Genomic DNA, 18,520 nt, shown 5'->3' on the forward strand with positions numbered 1-18,520 from the left:
GACTGTTATAAAAATATGTTTATTGTCATAATTTGTGAACCTCACATATTACTCCATATAACTTTTCTTTATTTAACAGTGAACACAAAGTCCAAATTGGGATGCAGCTTACTCTTGAACGGTATTTTTTTGTCCATCAACTTGTTGCGCTCTCCATGTCCTCTTTTCTTCTCATGCTCTCCTTCCTGTCACCACCCCGATCAGGAGCCCGATGTAGCCATCTTTTGATTATGACATCAATTTCCTGGTCTGAGGCCCAAGATGTTAGGCTGTTAGGTCTCACAGCGGCTGTAAGAACTGTAAGAAAACAAGAATGGACAGTGTGTTAGGAAAACAAACATTTGTACATGTCATGAACAATGAATGGTCAGTAAAAATAACCCCTGAAATTTCTTATAATAATAATAATAATAATACATTTCATTTATAAGCGTCTTTCAACCACTTTCACTCTAGGACACTTTACAACCAAAACTAAACTAGGTGTGACGCTGTGGGGCGGAATATTTGCCACCAAAAACTAAACGTGAATAACTTTTAAATAGTTTATACTGAATTTGAATTACACGAATTGAAGGTCAGTGGCTCAGATAATGGATGGATTTGTATATTTTACTCTGAATCAAATTGAATAGCTGATTCTGAATTGTACAATCTGAATTTGAAACGATAGACTTTTTTTTTCTTTGAAATTGTATTTGATCCTCACTGAAAATTAAATTGTTTATTTTCATATTCAGTCTTACAAATACAAAACGACGTTTTTTTCAACGTCAGATTCTGTTTTTGAATTGAGGTACTAAGTTTTAAATTAACTTTATGGTCAAGTATGAAGTATCCGGTTTGTATTGCAGCAAACGGAATCAAAATTAATTTCATTGTATTTCAGTGCAGAAAGGGTTTTTTTTGGCACCACCTCTGACTGTTCAATCACCTACATCAAGGGTCCCCAACCGCCGGGCCGCGGCCCGGTACCGGTCCTCGGGGCATTTGGTACCGGGCCGCACAATAAGAACTTACATTGATTCCATCGTATTTTTGTTTTGAAATACGAAAGATATTTTATTTTGAAAAATTACCGCATTCTCCGTTACATCCGGCTGTGTCACTTGACACACGTCAAACCACGCTTCTCCGTCACGTGACTGATTACGCTAAAAACAAAACACCAGAACTTGCTGAATGAGTAAAATAAACTGCTGGAGATCGCAAATGACGGCGGCCTCAAAAGTACGTTCGAGACGACAACTCTGCCGGTGTTCTGGATTCAAGTTATGGCTGAAAACTCTGAGATCGCCACAATAGCACTGTTGCCATTTCCGACATGCTACCTGTGTTGAGGCGGGGGTTTTGTGCAGCAACAGCGACTAAAACAAAATGAGGAAGTAGACTCGACATGAAGTGCACACTTCAGGTGTCATTGTCTCCTATTACCCCGAGATGGGACCACCCGCTTGCAGAAAATCAAGCTCGGCGCTCGCACTGATTCAGCATTGTGGTGAGTTGAGATTTTCATGCACTTTGAATTTGTGTTGTATCGTATTTTGAAGGCATTAAGACCGTAGCGATCAGTGTTGCGGCCAAATTGGACGCTCCACGTGTTTATCTCGAAAACACCCCAGTGTTCATGCAGCTCTTAGCATATTATTTTGTAGAATTTATTCGCCACACCTTAAATGCCGGTCCGTGAAAATATTGTCTGACATAAAACGCTCCGTGGGGCAAATGGTCGTTTTTTTCGGGTAAAAACGCCTTACTATATAAACAGTACATGGTCGATTTTTTCGTCTAAAAACGCCTTACTATACATGGTCGTTTTTTTCATCTAAAAACGCCTTACTATATATGGTCGGTTTTTTTCGGCTAAAAACGCCTTATTATACGTGGTAGTTTTTTGGGCTAAAAACAACTTACTATACATGGTCGTTTTTTTCGGCTAAAAACGGCTGACTATACATTGCCGTTTTTTTCGGCTAAAAACGCCTTACGATACATGGTCGTTTTTTTTCGGCTAAAAACGCCTTACCATACATGGTCGTTTTTTTTCGGCGAAAAATGCCTTACCATACGTGGTCCTTTATTTCGACTAAAAACGCCTTTCTATACATGGTCGTTTTTTTCGTCTAAAAACGGCTTACTATACATGGTTGTTTTTTTTTTGTGCAAAAAACGCCTTACTATACATGGTCGTTTTTTTTTCGGCTAAAAATGCCTTACTATACGTGGTCCTTCATTTCGGCTAAAAACACCTTTCTATACATTGTCGGGGGTTTTCAGCTAAAAACGCCTTACTATACATGGTCATTTTTTTTCGGCTAAAAACGCCTTACTATAGATAGTCGTTTTTTCGGCTAAAAACGCCTTACTATACATGGTTGTTTTTTTCGGCTAAAAGCGCCTTACCATACATGGTCGTTTTTCTTCGGCTAAAAAATGCCTTACTATACGTGGTCCTTTATTTCGGCTAAAAAGGCCTTTCTAAACACTGTCGGGGGTTTTTCAGCAAAAAACGCCTTACTCTACATGGTCGTTTTTTTGGTCTAAAAACGCCTTACTATACATGGTCGGGTTTTTTCAGCTAAAAAACGGCTTACTATACATGGTCGTTTTTTTCGTCTAAAAACGCCTTACTATCCATGGTCATTTTTATTCATCTAAAAACGCCTTACTATGCATGGTCATTTTTTTTCGGCTAAAAAAACCCTTTCTATACATTGTCGGGTTTTTTCAGCTAAAAAACGGCTTACTATACATGGTCGTTTTTTTCGTCTAAAAACGCCTTACTATCCATGGTCATTTTTATTCATCTAAAAACGCCTTACTATGCATGGTCATTTTTTTTCGGCTAAAAAAACCCTTTCTATACATTGTCGGGTTTTTTCAGCTAAAAACGCCTTACTATACATGGTCGTTTTTTTCATCGAAAAACGCCTTACTGTACATGGTCATTTTTTTCGGCTAAAAACGCCTTACTAAACATGGTCGTTTTTTTTCACCTAAAAACGGCTGACTATACATGGTCATTTTTTCGGCTAAAAACGCTTTCCTATATATGGTCGTTTATTTCGTCTAAAAACACCTTTCCATACATGGTCGTTTTTTTGGGCTAAAAATGCCTTACTATACATGGTCGTTTTTTTTCCGGCTAAAAATGCCTTACTATACATGGGGTTTTTTTCGGCTAAAAACGCCTTACTATATATGGTCATTTTTTTCGGCTAAAAACGCTTTCCTATATATGGTCGTTTTTTTCAGCTAAAAACGCCTTACTATACATGGTCGTTTTTTTCGGCTAAAAACGCCGTAATTTACATGGCCGTTTTTTTCGTCTAAAAATGCCTTACTATACATGGTCGTTTTTTCCGTCTAAAAACGCCTGACTATACATGGTCGTTTTTTTTCGGCTAAAAACACCTTTCTTTACATTTTCGGGTTTTTTCGGCTAAAAACGCCTTACCATACGTGGTTGTTTATTTCAGGTAATAACGCCTTACTGAACATGGTCGTTTTTTTCGGCTAAAAACGCCAAACTATACATGGTAGTATTGTTTTTGCTAAAAACGCCTTAATATACATGGTCGTTTTTTTCGTCTAAAAACGCCTTACTATCCATGGTCGTTTTTATTCATCTAAAAACGGCTTACTCTCCATTGTAGTTTTTTTCGGTTAAAAACGCCTTACCATACATGGTTGTTTTTTTTCTGCAAAAAACGCCTTACTATACATGGTCGTTTTTTTTCGGCAAAAAACGGCTTACTATACATTGTCGTTTTTTTCGGCTAAAAACGCCTTACTATACATGGTCATTTTTTTGGGCTAAAAACACCTTTCTATACATTGTCGGGTTTTTTCAGCTAAAAACGCCTTACCATACATGGTCTTTTTTTTGGGCTAAAAATGCCTTACCATACGTGGTCCTTTATTTCGGCTAAAAACGCCTTAGAAACATAGTCGGGTTTTTTAGGCTAAAAACGGCTAACTATACATGGTTGGGGGGTTTTTTTGTTGCAAAAAACGGCTTACTATACATTGTCGTTTTTTCGGCTAAAAACGCCTTACTATACATGGTTGTTTTTTTCGGCTAAAAACGCCTTACCATACATGGTCGGTTTTTTTCGGCTAAAAATGCCTTACTATACGTGGTACTTTATTTCGGCTAAAAAGGCCTTTCTAAACATTGTCGGGTTTTTTTCAGCAAAAAACGCCTTACTCTACATGGTCGTTTTTTTTTGTCTAAAAACGCCTTACTATACATGGTCGTTTTTTTTTTTCAGCTAAAAAACGGCTTACTATACATGTTCGTTTTTTTCGTCTAAAAACGCCTTACTATCCATGGTCGTTTTTATTCATCTAAAAACGCCTTACTATGCATGGTCATTTTTTTCGGCTAAAAAAACCCTTTCTATACAGTGTCGGGTTTTTCAGCTAAAAACGCCTTACTATACATGGTCGTTTTTTTTTCAGCTAAAAACGCCTTACTCTACATGGTCTTTTTTCTTCGGCTAAAAATGCCTTGCTATATGTGGTCCTTTATTTTGTCTAAAAACGCCTTACTATACATGGTCGTTTTTTTCGGCTAAAAACGCCTTACCATACATGGTTGTTTTTTTCCGTCTAAAAATGCCTTACTATACATGGTCTTTTTTTCGTCTAAAAACGCCTTACTATACATGGTCTTTTTTCCGCTAAAAACGCCTTACTATACATGGTCGTTTTTTTTCCCGCTAAAAACGCATTACTATACATGGTCATTTTTTTCGGCTAAAAACGCTTTCCTATATATGGTCGTTTTTTTTCAGCTAAAAACGCCTTACTATACATGGTCGTTTTTTTCGGCTAAAAACGCTGTAATTTACATGGCCGTTTTTTCCGTCTAAAAACACCTTACTATACATGGTTGCTTTTTTTCGGCTAAAAACGCCGTTCTTTACATTTTCATTTTTTTTTTTCGGCTAAAAACACCGTTCTTTACATTTTCGTTTTTTGTCGGCTAAAAACGCCTTACCATGCGTGGTTGTTTATTTCAGTTAATAACGCCTTACTGAACATGGTCGTTTTTTTCGGCTAAAAAGGCCAAACTATACATTGTAGTATTGTTTTTGCTAAAAACGCCTTAATATACATGGTCTTTTTTTTCGGCTAAAAATGCCTTACTATCTATCCAGGGTCGTTTTAATTCATCTAAAAACGGCTTACTATACATTGTAGTTTTTTTCAGCTAAAAACGCCTTACTATATATGGTCGGTTTTTTTCGGCTAAAAACGCCTTATTATACGTGGTAGTTTTTTGGGCTAAAAACAACTTACTATACATGGTCGTTTTTTTCGGCTAAAAACGGCTGACTATACATTGCCGTTTTTTTCGGCTAAAAACGCCTTACGATACATGGTCGTTTTTTTTCGGCTAAAAACGCCTTACCATACATGGTCGTTTTTTTTCGGCGAAAAATGCCTTACCATACGTGGTCCTTTATTTCGACTAAAAACGCCTTTCTATACATGGTCGTTTTTTTCGTCTAAAAACGGCTTACTATACATGGTTGTTTTTTTTTTGTGCAAAAAACGCCTTACTATACATGGTCGTTTTTTTTTCGGCTAAAAATGCCTTACTATACGTGGTCCTTCATTTCGGCTAAAAACACCTTTCTATACATTGTCGGGGGTTTTCAGCTAAAAACGCCTTACTATACATGGTCATTTTTTTTCGGCTAAAAACGCCTTACTATAGATAGTCGTTTTTTCGGCTAAAAACGCCTTACTATACATGGTTGTTTTTTTCGGCTAAAAACGCCTTACCATACATGGTCGTTTTTCTTCGGCTAAAAAATGCCTTACTATACGTGGTCCTTTATTTCGGCTAAAAAGGCCTTTCTAAACACTGTCGGGGGGTTTTCAGCAAAAAACGCCTTACTCTACATGGTCGTTTTTTTGGTCTAAAAACGCCTTACTATACATGGTCGGGTTTTTTCAGCTAAAAAACGGCTTACTATACATGGTCGTTTTTTTCGTCTAAAAACGCCTTACTATCCATGGTCATTTTTATTCATCTAAAAACGCCTTACTATGCATGGTCATTTTTTTTCGGCTAAAAAAACCCTTTCTATACATTGTCGGGTTTTTTCAGCTAAAAACGCCTTACTATACATGGTCGTTTTTTTTCGTCTAAAAACGCCTTACTATAATTGGTCGTTTTTTTCATCGAAAAACGCCTTACTGTACATGGTCATTTTTTTCGGCTAAAAACGCCTTACTAAACATGGTCGTTTTTTTTCACCTAAAAACGGCTGACTATACATGGTCATTTTTTTCGGCTAAAAACGCTTTCCTATATATGGTCGTTTATTTCGTCTAAAAACACCTTTCCATACATGGTCGTTTTTTTGGGCTAAAAATGCCTTACTATACATGGTCGTTTTTTTTCCGGCTAAAAATGCCTTACTATACATGGGTTTTTTTTTCGGCTAAAAACGCCTTACTATATATGGTCATTTTTTTCGGCTAAAAACGCTTTCCTATATATGGTCGTTTTTTTCAGCTAAAAACGCCTTACTATACATGGTCGTTTTTTTCGTCTAAAAATGCCTTACTATACATGGTCGTTTTTTCCGTCTAAAAACGCCTGACTATACATGGTCGTTTTTTTTCGGCTAAAAACACCTTTCTTTACATTTTCGGGTTTTTTCGGCTAAAAACGCCTTACCATACGTGGTTGTTTATTTCAGCTAATAACGCCTTACTGAACATGGTCGTTTTTTTCGGCTAAAAACCCCAAACTATACATGGTAGTATTGTTTTTGCTAAAAACGCCTTAATATACATGGTCGTTTTTTTCGTCTAAAAACGCCTTACTATCCATGGTCGTTTTTATTCATCTAAAAACGGCTTACTCTCCATTGTAGTTTTTTTCGGTTAAAAACGCCTTACCATACATGGTTGTTTTTTTTCGGCTAAAAACGCCTTACTATACATGGTCATTTTTTTTGGCTAAAAACACCTTTCTATACATTGTCGGGTTTTTTCAGCTAAAAACGCCTTACCATACATGGTCTTTTTTTGGGCTAAAAATGCCTTACCATACGTGGTCCTTTATTTCGGCTAAAAACGCCTTAGAAACATAGTCGGGTTTTTTAGGCTAAAAACGGCTAACTATACATGGTTGGGGGTTTTTTTTGTTGCAAAAAACGGCTTACTATACATTGTCGTTTTTTCGGCTAAAAACGCCTTACTATACATGGTTGTTTTTTTCGGCTAAAAACGCCTTACCATACATGGTCGGTTTTTTTCGGCTAAAAATGCCTTACTATACGTGGTACTTTATTTCGGCTAAAAAGGCCTTTCTAAACATTGTCGGGTTTTTTTCAGCAAAAAACGCCTTACTCTACATGGTCGTTTTTTTTTGTCTAAAAACGCCTTACTATACATGGTCGGTTTTTTTTTTCAGCTAAAAAACGGCTTACTATACATGTTCGTTTTTTTCGTCTAAAAACGCCTTACTATCCATGGTCGTTTTTATTCATCTAAAAACGCCTTACTATGCATGGTCATTTTTTTCGGCTAAAAAAACCCTTTCTATACAGTGTCGGGTTTTTCAGCTAAAAACGCCTTACTATACATGGTCGTTTTTTTTTCAGCTAAAAAACGGCTTACTATACATGGTTGTTTTTTTCGTCTAAAAACGCCTTACTATACGTGGTCGTTTTTTTCGTCTAAAAACGCCTTACTATCCATGGTCATTTTTATTCATCTAAAAACGCCTTACTCTACATGGTCTTTTTTCTTCGGCTAAAAATGCCTTGCTATATGTGGTCCTTTATTTTGTCTAAAAACGCCTTACTATACATGGTCGTTTTTTTCGGCTAAAAACGCCTTACCATACATGGTTGTTTTTTTCCGTCTAAAAATGCCTTACTATACATGGTCTTTTTTTCGTCTAAAAACGCCTTACTATACATGGTCTTTTTTCCGCTAAAAACGCCTTACTATACATGGTCGTTTTTTTTCCCGCTAAAAACGCATTACTATACATGGTCATTTTTTTCGGCTAAAAACGCTTTCCTATATATGGTCGTTTTTTTTCAGCTAAAAACGCCTTACTATACATGGTCGTTTTTTTCGGCTAAAAACGCTGTAATTTACATGGCCGTTTTTTCCGTCTAAAAACACCTTACTATACATGGTTGCTTTTTTTCGGCTAAAAACGCCGTTCTTTACATTTTCATTTTTTTTTTTCGGCTAAAAACACCGTTCTTTACATTTTCGTTTTTTGTCGGCTAAAAACGCCTTACCATACGTGGTTGTTTATTTCAGTTAATAACGCCTTACTGAACATGGTCGTTTTTTTCGGCTAAAAAGGCCAAACTATACATTGTAGTATTGTTTTTGCTAAAAACGCCTTAATATACATGGTCTTTTTTTTCGGCTAAAAATGCCTTACTATCTATCCAGGGTCGTTTTAATTCATCTAAAAACGGCTTACTATACATTGTAGTTTTTTTCAGCTAAAAACGCCTTACTATATATGGTCGGTTTTTTTCGGCTAAAAACGCCTTATTATACGTGGTAGTTTTTTGGGCTAAAAACAACTTACTATACATGGTCGTTTTTTTCGGCTAAAAACGGCTGACTATACATTGCCGTTTTTTTCGGCTAAAAACGCCTTACGATACATGGTCGTTTTTTTTTCGGCTAAAAACGCCTTACCATACATGGTCGTTTTTTTTCGGCGAAAAATGCCTTACCATACGTGGTCCTTTATTTCGACTAAAAACGCCTTTCTATACATGGTCGTTTTTTTCGTCTAAAAACGGCTTACTATACATGGTTGTTTTTTTTTTGTGCAAAAAACGCCTTACTATACATGGTCGTTTTTTTTTCGGCTAAAAATGCCTTACTATACGTGGTCCTTCATTTCGGCTAAAAACACCTTTCTATACATTGTCGGGGGTTTTCAGCTAAAAACGCCTTACTATACATGGTCATTTTTTTTCGGCTAAAAACGCCTTACTATAGATAGTCGTTTTTTCGGCTAAAAACGCCTTACTATACATGGTTGTTTTTTTCGGCTAAAAACGCCTTACCATACATGGTCGTTTTTTTTCGGCTAAAAAATGCCTTACTATACGTGGTCCTTTATTTCGGCTAAAAAGGCCTTTCTAAACACTGTCGGGGGTTTTTCAGCAAAAAACGCCTTACTCTACATGGTCGTTTTTTTGGTCTAAAAACGCCTTACTATACATGGTCGGGTTTTTTCAGCTAAAAAACGGCTTACTATACATGGTCGTTTTTTTCGTCTAAAAACGCCTTACTATCCATGGTCATTTTTATTCATCTAAAAACGCCTTACTATGCATGGTCATTTTTTTTCGGCTAAAAAAACCCTTTCTATACATTGTCGGGTTTTTTCAGCTAAAAACGCCTTACTATACATGGTCGTTTTTTTTCGTCTAAAAACGCCTTACTATAATTGGTCGTTTTTTTCATCGAAAAACGCCTTACTGTACATGGTCATTTTTTTCGGCTAAAAACGCCTTACTAAACATGGTCGTTTTTTTTCACCTAAAAACGGCTGACTATACATGGTCATTTTTTTCGGCTAAAAACGCTTTCCTATATATGGTCGTTTATTTCGTCTAAAAACACCTTTCCATACATGGTCGTTTTTTTGGGCTAAAAATGCCTTACTATACATGGTCGTTTTTTTTCCGGCTAAAAATGCCTTACTATACATGGGTTTTTTTTTCGGCTAAAAACGCCTTACTATATATGGTCATTTTTTTCGGCTAAAAACGCTTTCCTATATATGGTCGTTTTTTTCAGCTAAAAACGCCTTACTATACATGGTCGTTTTTTTCGTCTAAAAATGCCTTACTATACATGGTCGTTTTTTCCGTCTAAAAACGCCTGACTATACATGGTCGTTTTTTTTCGGCTAAAAACACCTTTCTTTACATTTTCGGGTTTTTTCGGCTAAAAACGCCTTACCATACGTGGTTGTTTATTTCAGCTAATAACGCCTTACTGAACATGGTCGTTTTTTTCGGCTAAAAACCCCAAACTATACATGGTAGTATTGTTTTTGCTAAAAACGCCTTAATATACATGGTCGTTTTTTTCGTCTAAAAACGCCTTACTATCCATGGTCGTTTTTATTCATCTAAAAACGGCTTACTCTCCATTGTAGTTTTTTTCGGTTAAAAACGCCTTACCATACATGGTTGTTTTTTTTCTGCAAAAAACGCCTTACTATACATGGTCGTTTTTTTTCGGCAAAAAACGCCTTACTATACATGGTCGTTTTTTTCGTCTAAAAATGCCTTACTATACATGGTCGTTTTTTCCGTCTAAAAACGCCTGACTATACATGGTCGTTTTTTTTCGGCTAAAAACACCTTTCTTTACATTTTCGGGTTTTTTCGGCTAAAAACGCCTTACCATACGTGGTTGTTTATTTCAGCTAATAACGCCTTACTGAACATGGTCGTTTTTTTCGGCTAAAAACCCCAAACTATACATGGTAGTATTGTTTTTGCTAAAAACGCCTTAATATACATGGTCGTTTTTTTCGTCTAAAAACGCCTTACTATCCATGGTCGTTTTTATTCATCTAAAAACGGCTTACTCTCCATTGTAGTTTTTTTCGGTTAAAAACGCCTTACCATACATGGTTGTTTTTTTTCTGCAAAAAACGCCTTACTATACATGGTCGTTTTTTTTCGGCAAAAAACGCCTTACTATACATGGTCGTTTTTTTCGTCTAAAAATGCCTTACTATACATGGTCGTTTTTTCCGTCTAAAAACGCCTGACTATACATGGTCGTTTTTTTTCGGCTAAAAACACCTTTCTTTACATTTTCGGGTTTTTTCGGCTAAAAACGCCTTACCATACGTGGTTGTTTATTTCAGCTAATAACGCCTTACTGAACATGGTCGTTTTTTTCGGCTAAAAACCCCAAACTATACATGGTAGTATTGTTTTTGCTAAAAACGCCTTAATATACATGGTCGTTTTTTTCGTCTAAAAACGCCTTACTATCCATGGTCGTTTTTATTCATCTAAAAACGGCTTACTCTCCATTGTAGTTTTTTTCGGTTAAAAACGCCTTACCATACATGGTTGTTTTTTTTCTGCAAAAAACGCCTTACTATACATGGTCGTTTTTTTTCGGCAAAAAACGGCTTACTATACATTGTCGTTTTTTTCGGCTAAAAACGCCTTACTATACATGGTCATTTTTTTGGGCTAAAAACACCTTTCTATACATTGTCGGGTTTTTTCAGCTAAAAACGCCTTACCATACATGGTCTTTTTTTGGCCTAAAAATGCCTTACCATACGTGGTCCTTTATTTCGGCTAAAAACGCCTTAGAAACATAGTCGGGTTTTTTAGGCTAAAAACGGCTAACTATACATGGTTGGGGGGTTTTTTTGTTGCAAAAAACGGCTTACTATACATTGTCGTTTTTTCGGCTAAAAACGCCTTACTATACATGGTTGTTTTTTTCGGCTAAAAACGCCTTACCATACATGGTCGGTTTTTTTCGGCTAAAAATGCCTTACTATACGTGGTACTTTATTTCGGCTAAAAAGGCCTTTCTAAACATTGTCGGGGTTTTTTTCAGCAAAAAACGCCTTACTCTACATGGTCGTTTTTTTTTCCAGCTAAAAAACGGCTTACTATACATGTTCGTTTTTTTCGTCTAAAAACGCCTTACTATCCATGGTCGTTTTTATTCATCTAAAAACGCCTTACTATGCATGGTCATTTTTTTCGGCTAAAAAAACCCTTTCTATACATGGTCGTTTTTTTTTCAGCTAAAAAACGGCTTACTATACATGGTTGTTTTTTTCGTCTAAAAACGCCTTACTATACGTGGTCGTTTTTTTCGTCTAAAAACGCCTTACTATCCATGGTCATTTTTATTCATCTAAAAACGCCTTACTATACATGTTCGTTTTTTTCGGCTAAAAACGCCTTACCATACATGGTTGTTTTTTTTCGGCTAAAAATGCCTTACTATACATGGTCTTTTTTTCGTCTAAAAACGCCTTACTATACATGGTCTTTTTTCCGCTAAAAACGCCTTACTATACATGGTCGTTTTTTTTCCTGCTAAAAACGCATTACTATACATGGTCATTTTTTTCGGCTAAAAACGCTTTCCTATATATGGTCGTTTTTTTCAGCTAAAAACGCCTTCTTATACATGGTCGTTTTTTTTTGTCTAAAAACGCCTTACTATACATGGTCGTTTTTTTCGGCTAAAAACGCCGTTCTTTACATTTTCATTTTTTTTTTCGGCTAAAAACACCGTTCTTTACATTTTCGTTTTTTGTCGGCTAAAAACGCCTTACCATACGTGGTTGTTTATTTCAGTTAATAACGCCTTACTGAACATGGTCGTTTTTTTCGGCTAAAAAGGCCAAACTATACATTGTAGTATTGTTTTTGCTAAAAACGCCTTAATATACATGGTCTTTTTTTTCGGCTAAAAATGCCTTACTATCTATCCAGGGTCATTTTAATTCATCTAAAAACGGCTTACTATACATTGTAGTTTTTTTCAGCTAAAAACGCCTTACTATACAGTACGTGGTCGTTTTTTTCGGCTAAAAACGCCTTACTATACATGGTCGTTTTTTTCGTCTAAAAACACCTTACTATATATGGCCGTTTTTTTCATCTAAAAACGCCTTACTATACATGGTCGTTTTTTTTTCGGCAAAAAACGCCTTACTATAAAAAAATGGTTATTTTTTTTCATCTAAAAACGGCTTACTATACATGGTTGTTTTTTCTTTTGCAAAAAACGGCTTACTATACATGGTCGTTTTTTTCGGCTAAAAACGCCTTACCATACATGGTCGGGTTTTTTTTTGCTAAAAATGCCTTACTATACGTGGTCCTTTATTTCGGCTAAAAACGCCTTACTAAACATGGTTGGGTTTTTTTCGGCAAAAAACGGCTTACTATACATTGTCGTTTTTTTCGGCTAAAAACGCCTTGCTATACATGGTCGTTTTTTTCGTCTAAAAACGGCTTGCTATACATGGTCGTTTTTTTTCGGCTAAAAACGCCTTACTATACATGGTCGTTTTTTCGTCTAAAAACGCCTTACTATATATACATGGTCGTTTTTTTAGTCTAAAAACGCCTTACTATCCATGGTCGTTTTTACTCACCTAAAAACGCCTTACTATACGTGGTCGTTTTTTTCGTCTAAAAATGCCTTACTATACATGGTCTTTTTTTGCGCTGAAAACGCCTTACTGTATACAGTATATGGTCGTTTTTTTCGTCTAAAAACGCCTTACTAACACACCAATTAACAATTCACAAAACACCTGACAATACATGGTCGTCTTTTTGGCTATAAAAAAAATGCCTGCTATAATAGGTCCTTTTTATTGTGAAAAATGCCTTCAATGCCTCCAATTGACTGTATATGTAACCAGCAGTCGGTATTTCAGGCCAGCCCAGTTCGTCCGAGTTGTCGGCGACATCCAATGGCGTTGAGATTTATCAGTGCTACGTCACAGGCAGGTGCTGCACACCTGACAGGCAGACCGCAATGACATTGTCCCATATTGGTTTTATTTATGCGTGCGCGCGTGTGTGTGTGTGTGTGTCTGTTGTTTTTCATTTTTTTCTTTGAGTGCACGTCAGCTTGTGTGGCGTCTGCGTCTTACATGGAAATGACGTTCTCTCTCATGTGTGCTCTACACAAGCAAGGAAACAGCACCTAGAAGCATTTACAAACACAACAGGTCATGACATTCAGATGCGAAGCAGTTTTATCATTTACCTGTACGGGCTCACATCGGAGCCTCACTGATGTGCACATTAGCTGCTGCCTTCTTGCTGGAATCTTTTGGAAAGCTGAGAAGAGAAACAGAAGCTGGTGATGGTAGAGATCAGCGGGTCAGGGCTACAACTGTGCAAAACGTTACTTTGCATTTTATCGTATTATGAGATAACAGGGGTGTCGGCAGGAGGGGATGAAGGCAATGAGCAAGATGGGGCTTGGAGGTCTGAAGGAGATTCAGCCGAGGCGTGAGCTAGCATTTGTTTGTGACATCTTGTGAAAAAAATGTTGTGACTGAATATCAATTCGGTGCTGCTTGCAATCAGGATTAAGAAACGAGAATGTTTTCTTGCAAATATCTCATCATTTACATGGTATCACTTGTTTTTAATGATCTGTCATTATACATTGAACAGATGTGAAACCTCAGTCTATTTACATTAAAAAGGAGGAACAAAAGTAATAGCACGAAATAATGCAAGCATGCAAACACAACACCCATCTGGATGGAAAATGTTTGTTTTGGCAGTAATCAAAAACAATTTCCTCAAAGGGCATCATAACCAAGTGTCAGCCTTTTTCAACGTGCCAGTGCCGCCGCTGCACAACAACATAATGAACTTGGCATTTCAATTGCAGATTTGTCATCTTGGCTGTCACAGCATGCCATAAAGCTTTGGATTCCCTTGAGTGACAAATTATGAAAGCTGGCTAGGTGAGCTATGTCTGCAAATGTCCTCACCCCTGCCAAAGAGGATATGGTCACATCGTTAAATGTTCGGCTCTTCATTCGTTTCCTGACTAAGGTGGTAACTGACACATCACCATGGATATTTGACACGGATCCATTTTTGCTCACTTGTCAGGAATTCTAACTCTGAAAATTCCATACATCGTATTCTGATGCTGAGCATTGTATCCCTATGATCGCTCATCATGATGTGAAAGTTGTTTGAATTTCAAAACAATGTTTTTGTGCTACTTTAAGCCAGTATCTCACTGGGCGAACGCAGCGATTTTTTTTGTTTCATCGGGATTCGTAAAAAGGTTGGAAAAAAAGCTTGCAAACGGTTATACTTGTCACAAACATTTTCTTGTTACAAGGAAATTTTGAATACGTTTTGAAAATGCTCAAGATTTCCTTGTGATTCCGTTGTTTGGCAAATGTTTGCAATACAACTGTCATTTGAAAAAGTTCTTTTTTTATTCACCAATACTAAAGACCACATGCCCATGGTTCCAAATGCCTGTCTGATATGAACATCCATTCTTCACAGTGATCATCATGCCAGGCAAGAGTTAACAAGGCACGAAGAGGAAGGCCGAAGTAACATTTTTTTTACAATTCCTATTTTAATGACTTTAAGGACATAGAAGCAGTTTATGAAAGAGAAATTTGAAGACCACAACCAGCCTGCGTCAATCTTCAAATAATATTTTTCGTGTTACATTTTATGAGTTGCACAGAATTCATTTCCATGTTATTGAAATATTTCTTTGACCGTGAAAGTAAATGTCTTTCATGACAGAGGTCACCCCCTGATTTTCACCATTTGTCAGAAAAGGTGACGAATCAAGAATTGCTAACTTCGCAAGAATTCGCTGCTCAGGCCGAGTTTTAAAAATGAATTTTCCACTGGAATTTTTTTCCAAATCCAATCTCAAAGGCGTTTGACATAAAAGGCTGCACAGCAGTTAAAATGTATTCCCTTGGCTTCAGAAGATCGCATGATAAATGTTTACTTCCTTTTGAGCATTTATGATCCAAGTCTCCGGCCTTTTAATCATTGATTTCCGAGGTAACAAATGTCAAACATGGTCAGAGGTCTTTGAGTATTAACGTTGCTTTATCGATGTTTCCTGCGCTAATGAGCTCAAGAACCTTGGATAGACCGTGGTGCGGACTGCGCGATGGCGATGTGAAAATGACTCACAGAAAGGACACTATGTCAAGCTCTTGTTTGAGATGCTGACCTCAAGCTGAAGAACCTCCCCTAATATCACGTGACAGATCAATAACTGACAGGTCGGAAAGGACCGCACATTTATCTTTTTAAGGCAATGAATTTCAACGATGCAGCATCTTCAGTCTTAATGTATGAGAACATCTGCACACTAGCGATCACTAGCCCCGGGGTGATCATCGGTAGCGTTAGATGATCAAAACAAGACAAAGGGTTGGGCACTGAAAAATGAGACGAGCGTGGGTGGGGCTTGACGGACTTCTTTCAACGCAATGGATATGGTGCAAAATCTCGGTGAGCACAGCAGAGTGGTGGTTAGCCTCTCTGCCTCGCAGTTCAGAGGTTGTGGATTCAAATCTTGGCTCTGGCCTTCCACTGTGGGCTTTGCAAATCCCCCCCCCCCCCCCCACGCTGGTGAGTGATTTGCCGGTTGCTTTGGCCCCACCCTCCTCATTTCGAAAACATATATTAGAAACTGAAATATCATGGGGGGGGGGGGGAGGTTGAGACACAGACTGTCCATGTAAATGATCCCGAATCTCTCAGATATTTTCCATATGCATCCATTTAGTGCTTCTGCTGTTCAGGGTCACAGGGAACTGGAGCCTATTCCATCTGACGCCGTGTCACGAGCTGTGTCTTTGCTGATTTGGTTTTGATTGGATTTAGTTTTGTCATGTTTTCCCTGTGCTCCTTTTTTCGTGTCTTATCTGTCTTGTTAGATTTTTGTGTCCACCTGTTCTCATCAGCCCAGTCCCAAATCAGGTCCCTCAGCTACTCGTGTCTTGTCCAGGTGTCTCTCATTTTTTCATTTGGTTCCATGGTTTCTTTTGTTTCTCTTCCGTCTGTTGCTGTGTCTGTTCTGAAGTACCCTAGTCATGCTTTGTTGACTCTGCTTCCAGTGTTTTGTTACTTTCAATATTGTATACTGTATATTTTTAAAGACTTTTATTAATTTTGCAGGTTGGATAAATTCACATACCTTGTTTTGGCTTTTTAGTCTTTTGAAAATACTTTTTTTTTTTTTTTGCGTTTTTTTCTCCTGCTCCCCAATCTTGCTTCCCTGCTTCCCTGCACTTGGGTCCACAGTGCACCACAAAAATCCCATCCCACAACAGAAAGATCCGGCAAGACAGAAAGAATCCTGCTGATTGATTGGAGCTGATTGTTGGGCATGAGGGACTGGGCTGATGAGAACAGATGGGCACAAAAACTTAATGAGACCGTGAAGATATGAGAGCAAAAAAAACGGACACGGGGAAAACATGACAAAACTAGATCCAGTCGAAACCAAATCAACAAAAATACAGACCATGACACTTTGGGTGAAACATAGACTAAACATTTTAATGATCTCAAATCAGTTGTAGGGGCCCATGTAGAGACAGGCAATCTTTCACATTGTCACTGAGTGGATACTGAATCCACGCAAAAGTTAGGACTATACTATTATATTTTTTCTCACAATATATATGTTTAATAGTAGGTAATGCTGGTGAGCAAATTGTAATTAGAGGTGGCTTTATGTATCCCTAAGTGTATTTTTAACGCTAATTATACTTTATTTTTTCCATACTTGACAGTAAAAATTTGCTGACCAGTGTAATAAAATGTTTAAAGGACAATAGAATCCACTGGATATCATTGACTACGATGCTTGCGATTGGAACATATTTTCGCTTTAACTACATTTAGTATTGCCTGTTAATTATATTTCCAATGAAACGCAGCTCTGTGGGAGATTTATGTTGATGAGCTCAAAAATAGCTATTGCATAAAGGTTCCTTGACTTTGTGAAATGTAATGATAACACATAGTCATTACCTTGTTCATCAATTGTGGTAGTTTTTTTTTTAATTTTTTAATTAATTGGCTTTTGGGACTACCAATTGATTGTCGTTCCAATGATAGTATATTGTAGGCTATTGCTGTGCTGTCAAGTGTGGGAAATTAAACTGGAATAACACGAATGCGAAGAGAAAGAACTCACGTTTTGACTCGGCTGATGAAACGCTGGCGCAGTATGAGAGCCAAAGTGGAGACAACCATGATGGTGGTGCACATGGTCCCAACAGCCCGTCGAAGTCCAGCCACAAAGAGACAGAATATGAAGTATCTGCAGCAAAGATAACTTTGCATAACAGAAATGCCGTCCAGGTGTTGGTGTAGGTGTCTGTCTCTATCCGACCCTGCCCGTCTGTCTGGGTCAGCAGTGACAGGGGATTATCAATCCCAGATTAGACAAGGTGACATAAACCTTAATTCAATGACAATGCACGGTTAATGTTCCCTGAGTGTATAGAAATGACTAGCTCCAAAACAAGGGGAAAAAAAACCTCTTCAATGTAATTTACTCATACATGTGAATCAATTAATATTTAACGGCCAACTGCATCACATTTAAAATCTAACAGATCATTTAGATACGTTTAGGATTGTGACCTTTATTATGTGGCACAAAGCAGCCGTATAATCTAATGATGATCATTTTTACTAAATACAGCACGGACCCATACTCAGCCCCAAATGAAATTCAAAGCCTGGCACATTTTGTGTCTCATTATGCCCAATTTATATGGGGTCAGTGAGCAAGACATGGATATTGAAAATCCTGTGATGCCATTCGTCAAAAGGACATGTGTGACTCTGCTGACGCCACTCTGTCATGAAACCTCCGGTGCGTGGACAGCACACAGATGGAAGTTGGCACAAGTGGCTGTCACGAATGTCAAGTTGCAGCAATGTGGCTGCGC

The 18,520-nt window shown here is 37.5% G+C and overlaps 1 long non-coding RNA gene across 1 annotated transcript; it reads right to left on the reverse strand.

Moving 5' to 3' along the window:
* Positions 1-17,956, reverse strand: LOC147200371 (uncharacterized). The gene is made up of 3 exons (XR_015101882.1): positions 17,758-17,956; positions 13,804-13,877; positions 1-297 (listed from the first exon to the last, which is right to left on the reverse strand). It is a non-coding gene; the product is annotated as an uncharacterized LOC147200371 (long non-coding RNA).
* Between the last annotated feature and the right edge of the window lie 564 nt (positions 17,957-18,520).

Source organism: Hippocampus guttulatus, chromosome 9 (genome assembly GCF_054856545.1).
Source record: "Hippocampus guttulatus isolate MCC_2025c chromosome 9, RoL_Hgut_1.0, whole genome shotgun sequence".
Classification (NCBI taxonomy): Eukaryota; Metazoa; Chordata; class Actinopteri; order Syngnathiformes; family Syngnathidae; genus Hippocampus; species Hippocampus guttulatus.